We start from the raw sequence: 17,992 nt of genomic DNA on the forward strand, positions 1-17,992 counted from the left end.
AGTATTCCCTGACATTTTACTGTGCCCTTCCTCAAGCCCCTGGTGGTTAGCGATGCTCAAGGATTTAGTATGGTCTTTATTTTAAAATAAACTAGCCTGATTTATGCTTCCTGAATTAAAGTGGAAACTGGAACACAGTTCTTAAGCTCAAAAAGCAAGCAAAGAAAAGACCCAGGCCCTACTAAAAGGTGTTTAAAATGTTACATTTCAGGGGTCAAAACCAGTGTGAATTTGTGTGAGCATTTTTTTTAAAAAAAGTTCAGACTGATGCAGAAATAGGACAGAACAGACTTATGAATGAACACATGTGAAAGTGACACAAAATTTTTAATTTTATTGGAATTTTATTTACAACATAACACAACCCCCCCACCCCCCTAATACACAAATCCACCCTCATTAAACGTGGACATAACATACAGTGAGCATAACATACAACAATACAAATAACCAAATAAAAGACTTCCTTTATCCTGTATCTGGCCTCCTTATTTTCTTCTTATAAGCTGTTTCCTTTATGAATACTTAAGATTTTTCTAATTATAACTTAAATATCCACAAAGTCTCCTGCATACATTAATCAAAACAAGTCCAGGTATGTATTTTAGGGCACTGTTTTGTGAAGTATTCTCTGCATTTCCCCCATACTTTTTGAAACTCTTGTCTAGTGTGATCTCTAATTGCCTCTGTTAATCTAGCCAGTTAATATAGTCTAACAGTTTTTTCTTGCCATTCCTTTTTTGTTGGCATAGTTTCTTTTTTCCAGTTTTTAGCAATTAGGATCCTTGCCTCTTGTGTGGCATAGAGGAATATTTTCTGATCTTCTCTTGCTATAAAAGAAAGTGACACAAACAGTGGCGTAGCGTGGGTTGTCAGCACCCGGGGCAAGGCAAGTAATTTGCGCCCCCTAACCCGTGGAATTGCGCCCCCTAACCCTAACCCCCAGATGTTGCGCCCAGTGCGGCCGGCCCCCCCCTGCACCCCCCACGCTACGCCACTGGACACAAAAAAAGAACAGACTTGTTTCTCTATCCTTGTGAAGAGAGGAATTCTTGAGTCTTTTTATATCAGGACTGTGAGTTTGAGCCCCCCGTTGGGCAAAACATTCCTGCATGGCAGGGGCTTGGACCAGATGACCCTCATGTTCCCTTCCAACTCTGTCATTCTATGATTCTAGGTTGAGCCTTCCTGCTTGTACAGATGTTTTTGCCTTATTACCAAGCAGCACCTGCCCCGTGTGCTTCACTGATCATTCTTTCTGAAGTTGTCTGTATATCTCAGCTGCTTTACATATATTTATGCAACATAGGGCAAATCTGTTTTTATTTACTGCATGTATATTTCATGCTTCCTCCAGGGAGCTCAGGTTGGCACCTTCCCTTGCTTTTGCCTGTTATTTACTTTACCTATGGTGTCTCACTGAACTTCACAAGGCGTACAAAGTTCCTGCTCACATCTTCACAGAATGTGTGTGTGTAGGAATGATTTTCCCCACTGTTTTTGTGTGTATTGCAAAACCAAAAGTAATTTCCATGACAATGTTAAAAACAGAAGATCAAATCACTCTGCCACCAGCTAGCACTGCAAGTGTCATTCATCATTATCAGAATTAATTATGTCCCTGTGCCCAAATTCTTACATGCAGTAGGCTGGGATGTGCGCACCCAACCACCCACCTCTCTACCCTCCACCCAGGCAAGTATAAGACGTTATCAGAGGTCAAGGACACATTTCAGCCAGGTAAAAATGCTCATGTGTGGTGAAATAAGATAGGAGAGGGGCTGTATTCTGGGGTGATGATGTGGTAGGGTGTTGCGTAGGAAGAGTTCCAAAGATACAGAGGACTGGAGAGCAACATTTGGCTCGTGGGCCTGAAGTTCCCCACTCCTCTCCTAAATGAATTCATACTTTATATCATAACCTTCTGATACAACTGACTGAGGCCTCGGCTGTTTGTTTCTGTGTATGGATTTTCTCTATCCTTTTAGCTAATCCAAGCAGCAGAATATCCAGGACTCACGAGAAGATGTGGAAGCTGATTGGCAAAACACACAGGAAGAATTGGGATGTTTATGACCCAGTTGCAATGTAAGGCCTCTGTTTGGAAGATCCACTCCATTTCCACATTAATCTGCATTTTTAACACCCCCCAAAAAAATACATATTTATACAGCACCAACTATGTACTGGCAGATTGTAAAATTTCATAGGCAAAAATAGAGGGGTTCCTTGCTCCCCTGAAAGCTTACCATTTAAAACAGACAATGGGGAAAAGAGCAGTGACAGGACTGATGTGGACAAATGCATTACAGCTTGCTTATATTTGAGAATGAGGATTAACAGGATAAGCCAAAGGCCCTGTAGGAAAGAAGAGTTTTGAGAGGGCATTTGAAGGAGAGGAGAAAAACAAATAGCTTGTAAATGAAAACTCCTAAAACTTCCTAATTCCCACAGAAGAAACAAGCACAAGTACAAATATAAATTTGAGTTATGTTTCCTAGTCTGAATAACTTTGCACACATCAGTAGGAGAATCCTCATTCACCCTCTCCTATCACTTATGGTGAAACCCCACATGGAAGGAAATGCTCATATCAAATCCTGTTGTCACACTGAAGACCTATGAGATAAATCTGAGATCCATGACCTTGCAAACCATCAACCAGCAGAGTGCACTCTGGACATGGAATTTGAGGTGAACTAAATATTCTTAATTCTGTTTTTGGAAATCCAAAATTTTGAGAAAATAATTTAGTATAAAACATTTATATTCTTATATTAGTATCCTACTTTTTTCATACAGTTAATTTCCAGGAGGTCTCCTGTCCATGCATGGGTCAGATCCATAATATCAAAGTGGTGTCTTTATGGGACTTCAGACCACACCATAGCCCCCCTGCTTTTGTCATGGGTAAGTACAGTCCCAGCAAAGGGAATCCAAGCCTTGTAGCACTGTTTTCTTTTCGTTTTAATATGGGCCCAAGATACATTCTGTGATTCTCATTTTTGTGACATATAAATATTACCAGTTTTATTTTTCTAGAAAAAGAGGTGCCAGAACTCACCGTGAACACCTCCCTTGTTCTTTTATAATGGCAATGGAGGCCACCTGGGAGGTGCCGAAACTGAGTTCTGGCGAGTTCTGGCTGAAAAAACCCCCTGGATATTACTGGTCTTCACATTCTTCTCCAAACACAGTTGTTCATGGGAACAGCCATGGTATATATTTCTATTAGACCTGCAATCTGTAATCATTTTTGAGGTGTAGGTGGGTTCCCACGAGGCAAGACACAGCGATAACAGCAGTAACTTTTATTGAACTACATAACTGGGAAACAGGGGCAAAGCAACTGCTTATATACATTCCTGAAAGCCTGGGCCACTCCCACTCTCACCGTGATTGGCTGTCTAAATTTCCAAGCTGTGAATCACGACTCAGACTTCAAGGGCCAATGGCAGAGGCCCAAATCCTGAAATGTTCTGTGATTGGACATCGTGTATTGAATCAGAACACAGGAGCTCAGAATCCTTAGTCCAGATTCAAGCTCAGGCAAACACAAACCACTGAATACATAACAATTTTAATCTGGCAAGTAAATTCATGAACTAATGTTCCGTGGAGAAATCCTGTACACAAGAAAGTGGCAAAAGCAATTTGGTCTAAGTTAAACCAGTGTAAAGTTACACCAGATCCAAACTTGGTTCATCAGCAGGGCTACTGCTGTCTGAATCAGCATAGGTCTGGCAGAGGCAAAACAGACCTTTAAAATAATGTTTGTGCTACAGCACCCTTTCTGCCAACTTGACTTATGCAATTCAGTCTTGTGAGCTGAATTGGCTTAGGATTCAGCCAACACCCCCCCATCCCCAGTCTGACCACCACCATGACCCTGGATGGCTCCCCTTTTAGGGCTTATGGCATTTGTGATTTGCTGGGCTCATCTAAGTTGGATGGGGAGATGCGCCAGCATATCTTTGACTGACCTGAGGATCAGAGAGCTAAGCTGCGGTAGCCCAGCAGCACCAGGAACCTCCTGTCTCAGCTGGAGATCTGCTGGATCCTAAGCATCTCATTCCATACTGAAGTTCATTGTGCCCACAGTTGCGTAACATGATTCCATCTACATTTATGTATGGTATGAGACACATTTGCCCATTACATCTAACTTGCCTTATCTCCCTTCCAGAGCACTGTAAAGCCATCTCTGTCTGTGGTGGGCAGGTGAATTCTTCACCCTGGGTGATCTGAACTTTTATAAAATGTATTTTGACTATCCTTTGGTCTAAATCTTTTACTCCTTTCAGACTTGAAAGCATTTCTTTGCACAGTGATAGTGGTGTATTACCATTTCAATACTTGGAAAATGTTTCAAAATAATATTTTGCTTGTTGTCCAATCAGCTTGGGTTACGTGATAGCATACATTTTGACCACATATTTTCTTTTCTTTTCAGTGCTGACTTTAACAATAAACTGTGATCCAACGTTTCATAAAACAAGCAGTCCCATTATAAATGAACATATATTTTGCAGAACTAATACCATAGTGGCATAGTTGCATTCACTGAAGTTGTAAGCTGCTTAAGAATGCATGCTTTAAATCCAGTTCTTTAGCAGAGATTAACTGAACTCCTAGTGGGAATCATGTTTAAAACACTTCCTTATGTGCTCAATTAATGATAAAAGAAAGCTGTATCATGTTTTTAGCTAAAGACTCCAAGGGGATTATTTAAAAGGTATTTGTCATCTTGAATGCATTCCTTGGCTGTCTAAAATTACTTTTATGATCACATTATCTATTCATTCTAACCAGCAATCCTAACATAAAAAACAAAAACCACTTAAATAACCCCAGGAGCCAACAGCATTATGGTTTTATGTGATTACATATAGCATAAATATAGGTACTCTATAAATGTAAGTACATTTGTACATACACCTCATGACTAAATTCTGAGAAAGGGGTGGAGGAGGAGGAGAACGACAGTTTCTAAAAAACACAGAACTTAATATTGCACATGAGATTGGTAATTTGCCAAATGTTTGCTCACATAACGCCTAGTTCAAAGTTTAGCAGAATGTGAAGATAATGTTAAGTCTATTAAAAACACCATTAAAATAATTTGTTTTTAATTGAATAATGAAATTAAGGCTATCAAGTAAGGCTTCCGTTTTGCTGACATTTTCCCAATCACCGTAGATGGCTAGAAAATACTTTCTTAAATGAGCAGTAATGGCCTGGATGGTTGGTTGTTACTAGCTACTCAGTACATAACCTCACCCTCCCCCCCCCCCCGCTCTCCTCAGTACGGGGCTGCAGAGAAGCAGTCTGTGCATACGAAGTCCTAGTATGATTGGTAGGCTAAATCTTGTCCTCCAAATCATGGAGAGCCACGTGTTGCGGTGAGATCACCAAACTGCCTTCTTGTTGCTGGGGCGGGCCCGTTTGGATGACCTCCGCACCTCATTGGTTGCCTCTTTGTTACTGGGGAAAATTTTTTGTCGGTTTGGGTTTGATTGGCAACTAAGGGGCTATTTAGGGGCTGCACGAGGTGAAGTACTTTCTCTTTCGCATCATGCAGCGGATTTCCCTCCCTCCCTCCCTATAACTTAAGGTTGTGTTTTTGACCTTGCTATGCCTGTCTAGGGGTCGTCTGTTTTTGGAGCAGAGGCCCGGTATGAATTTTGCCACTTGGGTGATTGGCTGCTGCCATTTGGTTTTTGCCTATCGTGTAGCAAATTTTCACAGCTTTGTAAGGTTGGCGGTTAGGCATTGGTTCATTCTTTGGTGGAGGGGATTATGGATTGGCTGTGCCCGCCCCTCATTTTTTGTTGTTGCTACTAGGGAATTCCGTTAAAGGAATCCAGGGGCACAATTTGCTCTGTCTGATCGCCTCTCAGGGGTAGGGCCAAGCCAGAGTTCCTGAGAGCATCTGGGGTGAACTAAGAGGTGGAAATCAGCCTCTGTGCTCCCCCAGGATGTTTTCCCTTACTGACCTCTGGAGGTTCCAGTTGTCAGTCCTGTTTCTGCCGGTGCAGGTAGTCCGAACCAATGCCTAAGTAACCATTCACATGCTGTAATCAATAAAGTTGTGGCTAAATTAACACCAAAAATCTTAAACAAATATTCTGTGTCCTGTGTGATTTATTTTGGAGGGAGTTTGGGGGTCTTCACACGACGCAACAGTCTGATTCTGTAAATGGCAGCTTCATGTGATGCATGGTGTTTGCCAGCTCCTCCATGCTATTCATGCAGAATTATCAGTTCAATAGTTAATTGTTGTTATATACTGAGTTGAATAGGATCCAAACTGCAGCAGTCTGATTGGTCCTAGAACAATAGGATCCAAAAGGCAGCAGTCTGATTGGTCCTAGAACAATAGGATTCAGAATGCAGCAGTCTGATTGTTCCTAGAACAATGCAGCAGTATGATTGGTTGGCAGGAACCACCCAATCATGCTCCAGATAGAAGTGAATCCACAACCTGATTGGCTTACAGTAGAATTCCGGAATTAGCCAATCATGTGCAGCCCATTGTGTAAATAATGTATATAAAGCAGATACTTTGAGGGGACTTTCATTCATTTCCTCCTCACCACTATGAGCTGAATAAAGAGCATGAAATCACTTTGCGACTCTGAGTATATTTCACTGGCGACGAAGGTGGGATCCCGCTGAGCTGACTGCCACACACAGCACCGCAGCACCGCCACCTGCCGCACCGCTGCCTCGCACCGTGTATCCAGGCTTCAGCTCCGGGACACAAGGAACTCAGAATGGCAGCCGACAGCAGCTTCTCGCCGTTCAACCCAGCATCTGGAGACTGGGAAGCGTACGCCTCCCGTTTCACCTTCCTCCTAGAAGCCAAAGGGGTCACCGATGAAGAAGACGCCAAGAAGAGGGCAATATTCTTCAGCGTCTGCGGAGAGGAGACGTTTGAAATCGCCCGGGCTCTCCTTGCGCCTGAAGACGTTGCTACTGTTCCATACAAAACAATAATGGAACAGCTGAAGGGGCACTTTTCGCCACAGCCCTCAGTGGTGGCTCGTCGAAATGCCTTCTACGCAAAGCGGCAAGCCCCTGGGGAAACCATAACTGGGTTTGTGACCTCTCTCCGCCAAGCTGCCCGGTTCTGCAACTTCTCAGAGCTGGAGAACATGCTTTGTGACCGCCTTGTCGGTGGCCCGAAGGATGAGAAGCTGCAACGACGCCTCTACGCTAAGAAGGACCTAACGTTCCAGGTCGCTCTGGAGGAGGCCCTGGCAACGGAAGCTGCCGAGAGGTCGACGCAAGAGGCACGGCCGAGCCAGCCGTCCCAACTGAGGGTCCACCACAAAGACCTCACCGACGACTCAGGATCTGACAAGGAGGAGGTTCACCGAGTACAGCAGCGCACTCAAGCAGCCCACATACCACAGCTGCCTCGACGAGAAGGAGGGAACTGCGCAAGCTGCGGGGAAAGTCACGAGAGGAGGACCTGCCGTTTCCGCAACGCAGAGTGCAGGCAGTGCAGAAAATTGGGACACATCGCCCGGGCATGTCGAGCTCGGCCCACCCGACGCCAGGCATCAGATGACCAATCCAAGAGCCCCAGGTCCCGGGGCCCAACGCACCAAGGCAACTCGACGGAGCTCACGGACTTCCAGGTATACCAGTTGCCCCACCCCAACGTAGAGAAAATTTATGTAGAGGTACAGATAGAGGGGGCCCCATGCCGCATGGAGCTTGACACGTGTTCAACTCTATCCATAATCTCGGCAAGGACCTTAAGGAAACTGTGTCCTACTGGGGGTCCCAAGCTCAGGCCGGCCCCATTCACCCTCCGGGACTTCCAGAAACGTAAGGTCCCCACAATGGGGGTGGGGACCTTCAGGGTGCAATACCGAGGGCGGACGCGGCAACTGGACTTGCTTGTGGTCAAGGGCCCCTACATTAAATTGCTGCTTGTGGTCAAGGGCCCCTACATTAAATTGCTGCTTGCTGCTTCTCTGTTTCACACAATGAAACATTTCTTTGCAGGCAATCCCGTCTTAAATTATGAGAATTGTGGGCACAGTTCAACCCAAGCAGTTGCCTCCACAACGATCCAGCTCTCCCCCTGAGCCCTCCACTGGCTGCCACCCCCCCCCAAAGATCTTTTACCGTGGGGTCCAGCAAAGACTGGAGGATCCCAGCAGGTCACTATAATCCTCTTCCCCCCTTGCAGGGAATGATGGGACTGGTTTACAAGCCATCCACCACCTGCTACAAGAAACAAGGAACATTATTTATTGCTTTTAATTTAACCCATCCTTTCCCACCAGGAAAAGAACAATACGGTTGAAAAGGCAAAAGCTCACCCCATCCACAGTGAACCCTCTTGCCCCAACTGCCCCTCTGGAGTGTGTGTGTTTGACCCACAAAAGCAGTTTTGCCAGATGCAATCCTTCAAAGCAGACACTATTGCAAGCTAATGGATGGTTTCTGATTATCCAGAAGTAGAATCAACAAATGACAAGGTAATTGGTGCAGAAAAGCCCCAACCCCTCTAAATGTGCAAGCTCTGGTTGGTTTAACTGATAGATAAATCAATGAAAATCATGCTTCTAAATAGGTTTTTAGGTCACATCCACACCATACATTTAAAACACATTTATGTATACCACTTTAATAGTCATGGCTTCCTGGGAATTATTGTTTACCCACCACAAAGCTATAATTTCCAGCAGCCATAAAAAATAGTTCCCAGAAAAGGGGAAGCCATGTGCTTTAAACTTATGATGTGGAAGTTACATTGGTAAAGCGTGTTCTCCAATAAATGAGAGCACGTGTTGTGGTGTGGGCCGCCAGGCCAGGCCTCTTGTTGCCAGGCAGGTTAATAGTTGTTGCCTGGCACTATGATTGGGTAACCGGGTTGCTGGGGCAAATTGTATGTTGGAAATTGGGTGGGTGGGACCATAGTCTTTAAATATTGGTGCACTCTGGTTTCTCTTTCTCTTTGCAGAGAGCATCGGATCACCCGCCCGCCCGCCCGCCCGCCCGCCCTCTTTTCCGGTTGACCTTGCTTTGCCTGTCATGGGGTCGTCTGCTTTGGAGCAGGGGCCTAGTAGGAATTTTGCCATTTGGTGATTGGCTGTGCCATTTGGTTTTTGCCTACTACTCAGCAATTCGTCACAACTTGTAAGGTTGTGGTTAGGCATTGGTTATAATATGCTGGTGGTGGAGGGGTCAGGTTAGGCATTGCCTGCCCCTCCCGTTGCGCTGAAGGGAATTCCATTAAAGGAATCCTGGGGCTTGCCATGATTTCGTCCAATCCCTGTCATGGGAATCCTTGTCATGGGACCGGGCCGGCAAGCTTTCGGGGAGCTGCTGGGGTGAGCGGCGTGGGTCCGACGCTTAGCTCAAATGACCCCCAGTTTGACTTTCCCTTCTACTGGCTACCGATCGGACCTTGGGATGTCAGTTCTGTCCCAGGCGGGGGGACAGATAGTCATAACCAATGTCTAAACAACCACTCACTGATTTTGTATTTTAATAAACTTGTGGCCAAAATAGTGCCCAAAAACCAAAACTAAAATTACGTGTTATGTGTGAAGTTATTTGAGGGGTGGCCTGGGGACACGCAAGTCACAGTAAGTTCAGTTGAGAGTAGGATTGCAGCATAGGGTTTCAGTAAGAGCAATTTTATATTTGGCAAGGGTAAATGTATGGGGACAAATTTATTTGGGGTGCATAATCTTCAGGTACAAGAGGCCACCGCCATGTGAAAGCAAAGTAGGTCTGGATCTGTTCAGGGCTTGGATGCTTGTCTGCCTGGGAACCAAATACTCTAAACTGCCCTTTGATCTTTGGATGAAGGGCAGTACATAAATTTAATAGGTAGTAGTAGTAGTAGTAGTAGTAGTAGTAGTAGTAGTATGCTACTCCAGGTTCCATGAAGACAGCAGGGCAGAATAAGTAGAACAACCCAGGCAGGAAAACAAATAAAATTTGAATCCTATAGGGAAATGTTATAGGAAATGGAAAGCTTTGATTTCTTCTAATAATGCTAGATCCTGCTTTTCGTCACTTGTAATTTACCTGTTTCAATTGTTCAAAGAGTTATCTGCAAATATATGTGAATTATAATGTAAACAGATATGAAAATTATAATTGGTTAGACCAGGGTTTTCCAGCTGGGGGCCATATGGCCCCCTGGGGCCCCCAGGATATTCCAAGGGGGCCACAGGTAAAAATGCATAAATGGGGAGGGGGCACTGTTTCTGTAGGTTTCCTCCTCCGTGTCAAATAACTGGGGTCAAATAAGTGTTGTTTACTTTTTATAATACATGGAAGATGGATCTCCCTCGGGAGGTTCTGGACTCTCCTTCCTCGGAGGTTTCTAAGCAGAGCTTGGATGGTCGTCCGTCCCGGATGCTTTAGCTGAGTTTCCTGCGTTCCCGGGGGTTGTACCTGAAAGATGACCTTCAGCGTCTTCCAGCTGTATGATTGCATCATTCTATGTTTTTCTGCTTCAACAATATTTCATTATGTTCCTATCATTTTATGTAATTGTATTTTGTATACATTCTAAATAAATAAATAATAAATAAAACATGTTCTATTTGCAAACAAAACATTTAAATAGCTTCTTTTCTACCAGTAGGATGGGGGGGGGGCATGGGCATAGCCAGGATTTTTGATAGGGGGACAGGCTTTTATTGAGGGGGGAGAACCTCTGATTTGTATTGATTTTTACTTATTTGGGGGGTCAGCTGCCCCTCTGCCCCACTGGCTATGCCGGGGGGGGGGAACCACATGAAGGAAACAAGGTCAGAAGGGGGCCACAGTCGGAAAAAGGTTGGGAAACACTGGATTAGACAATTAGAAGGAACAGAGTCAACTGCCATTCTTTATTTATTTGAGTTGCGTATCAAGGTCCCCAAGCCAGCCCAATAAAACACAATTCACACAGAATTTTTGTTAAGGTTTTTGGCATAATTTTGGCCGCAACTTTATTAAAATACAAGAAATGTGAGTGGTTGCTTAGGCATTGGTTGCAACTATCTGACCCCGCACGGGGACAGACTGACATTTGCACACCTGCAAAAGTCAGAAAGGGAAAACATTTTGGGGAGAAAGATGGAGCTGGGTACCATGCCCTCACCTCTCCCCAAATGCTCCCAGGGGCTCTTGTGTGGCTCTAGCCCCTTGACAGGGGTTCGGACAAAAGCATGGGGAGCCCCTGGGTTCCTTTAACGGAAAACCCTTGCAGCAGCAGCAGCAGCATTTTGGAGGGGCAGGCACAGTCAAATCCATACCCCTCCACCAACCAATTTTAACCAATGCCTAACTGCAACCTTACAAGTTGTGACGATTTGCTACGCAGTAGGCAAAAACCAAATGGCACCAGCCAATCAGCCAAATGGACAAAATTCCTACCGGGCCCCTGCCCCAAGAGCAGACAACCCCATGACAGGCATAGCAAGGTCAAGCGAACAACCCTAAATATAGGGAGGGTGGGCGGATGATCCGATGTGCACAGCGAAAAGAGGAAGCTCAACACTGTGTGCAGAGAATATAAGACTTCTTAGCTGTCAATCACAAAATGGCAACATCAAATTCTCCCCAATGACAAGAGGAGCCCAATCGCAATGATGGCCAACTACCTTTACCCGCCCAGCAACAGTGGGATGTCTTGCTAGACCCCACTGCAACACGTGCTCTCTATGAAGGAGAACACGCTTTGTGCTAAAAACTATCTGAGGTGAGGGAAAGAAAGAGCATAGCTCAAACAGAGACTTCCTGGTGCTATCCCAAGTGTCTTCAGGTGGGGCTAGGAAATACCATTGTCTGAAACCTAAGAATGCTTTCACCAGTCAGGGTGGCCAGAATAGAAATTTAGAACTGATTAGGAGAACAAAATGACAGTTTTTCTAGCTTTTTAATTTCAGTGAGTGTAAAATAAAAAAAGAAAAGTATGATTAATATGACCCTGTCAAATATTATTAGGCCCCAAATTACCTTTCTGCTTTTTACATCTCTAGTGACACACTATTAGCCCTGTATAGGGAGGTTTTTAACAGTTGGGTGTTTTTAGATATACTGTAAGCCAGCCAGAGTGGCTGGGGAAACCCAGCAAGATAGGTGGGGTATAAATAAAATTATTATTATCATTATTACTATCCATTTTGCTGCTACATCCATCAACACAAATTTTGCAGCCATACTACTAGTAACTATCTCCTTCCCCATGTCGGTTTATTAATATATTTTCACCTATATCATAGAAACAGAAAATAATCTAAAATAGATTTCATATGCATTTCTACCTGGAAACTTTGATTCTAAATTAGGATATATGTAGAATTACCTTTAAAGAATTGTATGGACATCCATTTTTGTAATAGTGCAAATCAAGTGTCAATACATTTTGGTTACATGCAGGACATTTTCGGATTAAAGTGTTCTTAACCAAATGTTTTCTGTACAAATATGGCACTTTCATAGAATTGCCCTCCTGAAAGTGCCCCAAGTACTTTAAAAAAAGATTGTTTGTGAACATTTTCAGTCACAGTGTTTCACCTCTGGAGTCCAACGACATTTGGAGAGCTTTAGGTTGCCCCTGAGATACATGTTGAAGTCACTGAGGGATGAAGAAAAAGGAGAGCACATGAAAAGATGCACTTTAAAGAGTTTCTTAAGGACCAATACTTTTTAAGTTGAATTGTCTTACTGAGGAAAATCATAAGTATTCAACTTGACATAGCTGTAGAAACTCAGTAACAAAAGCACTTGTGTGACATTTTAACATGTTTAAAACAATTAAATTAAAAAGGCCGTGACAAAAAAATGGGACTAACTAAAGACCAGCAAATAAACCATGTAAAAATAATAATTGTTAATCTCTTTAAGAACAGCAACTGATGATGTGACGTAAAAGGTATCAGTGCAGTTTATGGGTTAATCAAGAGGGTTTAGCCAGCCCACACACAAAAAATGTAACTAAATATGTAAATGTTCACAAAAAACATGTAATCACTTGAAACAGGATGTTCATTGAAACACAGCTTATGAACAATGAAAACTTCCTCCCTTATAATCCTAAGTATTTATACTTATACTTTATGTTTTATGTGTTTCTGGCTTTACCAGAATCGGTTTCATCAGTATTGTGTTGACATTTCCACCAACAGAAACACATCAGGACACCTGGACTTGCTTTGGAACCTGAGCTGCTTGGTGCGGATAAAACAGGCTGGGAAGGACAATGTGGCAAGCTGAAAAGAAGAACAATTGATAAGTACACTCTTCCGGTACCCCACTTCTCTGCTTCAATTTGCACTCTCTTGCATCACTTGCAATAGAAAAGATGCGTGGGCTAAGATAAATGAGCTTAATTGTCTAACCTGATATTTTGCGTGTCCCTGCCGTTTGGAAGGGAAGAGGCACTGGTCTACAAATGTGCTGAAATATAAATGGATTAATGGAAGTGGCCAAAAGTTCAGCTGCTCTGTAAAACAATACAGGAGCAAGGGGGCCCTTTACTGGTCCTTGGCAGTACATCCTCCCCATCTAGATTTAGGCTTGAAAGACCAATTAAACATGTGTGTGCAAAGGAAGGCTGGTTGCAAGCATTGCACCATTTGTGACAGTGCACGATTTCTTGCTGATCGCACTCACTTAAGGTATCGGTGCTAGCTTCCCATTTCTGAGATTTGTGGATCTTTAACTGGCTGTTCTTTTTTTAAAAAAAATAATTAAATCTTATACTGTGTATGCTGTAGTCAGAGATGTTTCTACAACTTGGCATAGTGTACTACTCTGACACTGTTGATATGAGCTGGCAATCAGCTAATGGGCACATGGGAAATCATATCTGATTTATAAAAGGAAGGCCTCTATGCAATAATTGATGTGACATGACACCATCACCAAAGTTATTCTTGGGAAATAGTAACAGTTGATTTTGAATACTTTGACACTTCACAGATACCTGTCAACTTTCTGTCTGATGAGGGGCATGTTTACTTGTCCTGAATTGTTATGAGAACATGCAGTATCTAGTAAAGCTGTATTCCAATGCCTTCATTCTTGGGTTAAGATGCCCATTTGCTGTTGGCAAAAGTTCTGCATGGGATTATAAAGGCCTAAATGAATAGAGAATATCCACAGCTATTAGACAGAGTGTGCCCAGGGCATCTATCCTAATAGTTGTAGTGTGCCCAATGAAGCTTTGAGCTGGACTGAGGAATCAAAGTAAGCTATATTGAAATCAAAATATGAGGTCACCAGCTGCCCACCAGCAGAAGATAAATACATCTTTTTGCACTGCCAAATGCTGAAACATCATGGAATCAGTGAAGTGTAATATTATGCCTAGGTTTCTAATGCATTTCTTCAGTGTTTGGCGCAATATGCCTAAGTGGCCGATATGCCATGAAATCTCTAATGTACCTTCATGTCTGAGAGGTGGTCAAAGACAAAGCAATAGTATTATACATTATAGGCATTCATGTATAATACTTAAGTGCCTCTTCAAACTGGTGGTGGTGTTGGTTTGGTGGTTTGTGTTTTCTCCTCTATAAAAGTCCTTTTACTGCTCAATGAATTCAGATTATCAGTTTGACGCAGTAATTGAAGTGACGTGACAGCATCACCAGAGTTATTCTTGGGACACAGTGACTGCTGATTTTAAATATTCTGACACTTCACAGATACCTGTCATGTTTACATCTTGCCCTGTTCTCTGTAAAGGGGACATAACTCAGCAGTAAAGCATGCAAGCAATCTCAAGGTTAATTATTTCCTAGTATCTCCAATTAAAGGATATTGGCTAGCAGCGCTTTATTAGACCTTTGCCTCAGAATCTGGCCAGTTTCAAATGGAGAAGACAACACTGAGCTTGATAGACCAATGGCCTGACTCAGTATAAGATATATTCATAGTTTTTTTTAAAGAAAGTTGTAGGTGAATTGTGTTTCTCACCTCCTTGAGTGGGTTTTCCAAGTTTGCACTCCTGGGCACTTTCACAAATATGGACAATTATTTTTATTTCAGGTGGTCAGAGCTCAGAATTTGGAAGACTAAACACTGGTGTATCTAAAGCTCTTATTTATTAATCATAAAAACAAAATTTTGCTACTAGCTAACAAATCAAGCAGATGTATGAATTATCAACAAGTAATTAATCTCATTTCACAGTGCCTTTAAAACCTGCCTTCAGAGCCTTAAATATAGTTGCTGCAGTCACTGTTCCAAGTTGCTAGCCTGCACTGATGACTGCAATCACCTCTCAGCAGTACAAAACACTTCATGGCTGCAGGGCCCTCTTTTTTTTAATGCTTGGGCTACTCCTGCCCAGTAGACATGGAAGTACTTACCAGCCATACCCCTTGGCAGACTTGCAAATCATAGAATTGGAAGGAACTCAACCCTCTGCAATGCAGGAATCTCAGCTAAGGCATCTATGAGAGATGGCCATCCAACCTCTGCTTAAAAACCTCCAATAAAGGAGAATTCACTTCCTCCCAAGGGAGTATGTTCTACTTTCAAAAAGCTCTTACTGTCCAAAAGTTCTTCCTGATGTTGAGTCAGAATCTCCTTTCTTGTAACTTGAAGCCATTGGTTTGTGTCATACCCTTCAGAGCAGGTGAAAACAAGCTTGCTCCATCTTCCATGTGACAGCCCTTCAGATATTTGGAGATGGCTATCATATCTTCTCTCAGGCTCCTTTTCTCCAGTCTAAACAATAGCCTGCTCACTCAACCATCCTGCATAAGGCTGGGTTTCCAGACCCTTGATCATCTTGGTTGCCTTCCTCAGCACACCTTCCAGCTTGTCAACATCCTTCTTAAATTGTGGTGCCCAGAATGGGACACAGTATTCCAGGTGTGGCTTAACCAAGGTAGTACAGAGAGGTACTATTAGTTCCCTTGATCTGGATACTATACGTCTGTTGATGCAACTTAGAATAGTGTTAGATTTTTTCAGCATGAGTCTGAAAGTTACTTCCATACATAGGGGATGGTAGCCCAGGTCAATCAGGATTCTTGTCCACATAGAGCACATAGATGACCAAACTTGGCCCTCCAGCTGTTTTGGGACTACAAGTCCCATCATCCCTGACCACTGGTCCTGTTAGCTTGGGATGATGGGAATTGTAGTCCCAAAACAGCTGGAGGGCCAAGTTTGGCCATCACTGACATAGAGGGAGCCCTACCTGTGTACTACTTCGACTTTCAGAATAATGTTACTCAATCACCAGACCAGCGCATATTGGCATCTGGGAGTGGAGAGAACTGTTTCACATGCTCCATACCCATGGTACCAAACATCTGACTTTTGTGTCACAAAAATACAGATTCCCTTCCAATTTCACATCCCTCCCTTCTTTGCAGATTAATACTGTGAACCCAAAAGTTGTTGTTTTTTTAATGCAAAGCTGGGAGCTAGAAATAAAAATGGAATGAAATATTAGCCAAGGGTAGGGGATTGGGATTTGAATTATGCAACTTTCTCCAACAGGAAGGTAACAAGGTATACAATGCAGAGTAAACAAGGTGGTCCCTTTTAGCTTAAAATAGCAGAATGCTGTCTCTTAGGGTGATCTTCCCAGAGACCTGCAAGTGACAGGGCCCTTTGACCCTAACATAAGCTGGCATGAGCATTGTAGTTTTTGACATGACAGTGAGTATTCCTGTTAACATAGTACTGCAATCACACCAAAGAATGTGATTTGAAAGAGTGTATGTGCAACGATGTCTAATGATGCTAACTTGTGATTTTTCAGCTGCAATATTTTTTTTGGGGGGGGTCTAACTTAGGAAGCCAATATTAATTCGCAAATAAAAGCAGTTTGCTAAGAATTGGCTGGACATAATAAAAGTTCCCCACCTTTACAGACTAATGTGACAAAACCTATAACAAAGGGAAGAAACAAGCCACAATGTTATTTGGGAATTGTGGTGCAAGGCTTTAAGCTTATTGTGCAAAGGCTGGCCATGAATTTCTGTCACCCTCAAGTTTTTTACAAGGGTCTTACTAGCTCTTCATTTCCTCTTGGGAGAGGCAACTAATACAGAGAAGGTGGGATATATAATCACTTCCACATTATATCCAAGCCAAGCCATTCATTTAACTATAAACTTTTGAAATCTCAATTTGGATTCTTACTTGGCAACATTCCAAAAGGCACATGGCCCAGTTCTTAGCTACCCCTCCCAGTTTGGTGTCATCTGCAAATTTGATGAGCTATTTATAAAGTTGTTTATAAAGACATTGAACAACAACAGGCCCAGGATGGAACCCTGCGGCACCCCACTTGTCACTTTCCCCCAGGAAGACGAGGAACCATTGATGAGTACTCTTTGGGTTCGGTCAGTCAACCTGCTACAAATCCACCTAACCGTTACCTTGTTCAACCCACATTTTACTAGCTTCCTCGCAAGAATATCACTTTCTCAAAAGCCTTACTAAAATCAAGATACAACATGCCCACAGCATTCCCCTGATCCACCAAGTTTGCAACTCCATCAAAAAAAAGCAATGTGATTGGTTTGGAATGACTTATTTTTGAGAAGCCCATGCTGAGTCTTAGCAATCACAGCATCCTTTTCTTAAATGCTCATAGACCAACTGTTGAATTATATGTTCTAGGACCTTTCCTACACAGTCTTCCTAGGCAGCTTCACAGAAAAGGTTATAACCATTCCACTCCACAATGTTCTTCAATAAAGTTGTGGCCAGTTTAATACAAGCTATCAGTGTTCTTTTTATTTCTTCTACCTGCAAACATTAAGAGTGTGGTTTCTGCTTATAAGCTGTTATTAGTCTATTGATCAGCAAATGTTTTTCTAACACTCTGGAGAGAAATAAGAACATTTTAATGGTATAATAGATCACAGGATCTCATACTGTGGAATGCACCTCTTCCCCATCCCAGGGAGGGGGAAAAGCATTTTGGGCAATGGAAGTGCAAAGTCTTTAATAGAATACTGGGCATCACAGCATTAACATTTGTTTTGATCACTTA

The 17,992-nt window shown here is 42.9% G+C and overlaps 1 long non-coding RNA gene across 1 annotated transcript; it reads left to right on the forward strand.

Annotated features, from left to right (window-relative positions):
• The first annotated feature begins 1,013 nt into the window (after nt 1–1,013).
• Nucleotides 1,014–14,909, forward strand: LOC310761316. The gene is made up of 4 exons (XR_014547373.1): nt 1,014–2,088; nt 2,803–2,910; nt 8,304–8,498; nt 13,155–14,909. It is a non-coding gene; the product is annotated as an uncharacterized lncRNA (long non-coding RNA).
• The last annotated feature ends 3,083 nt before the right edge of the window (nt 14,910–17,992 follow it).

The sequence above is a fragment of the Podarcis filfolensis genome (genome assembly GCF_964270895.1).
Source record: "Podarcis filfolensis genome assembly, chromosome: 4".
In the NCBI taxonomy this organism is placed as follows: domain Eukaryota; kingdom Metazoa; phylum Chordata; class Lepidosauria; order Squamata; family Lacertidae; genus Podarcis; species Podarcis filfolensis.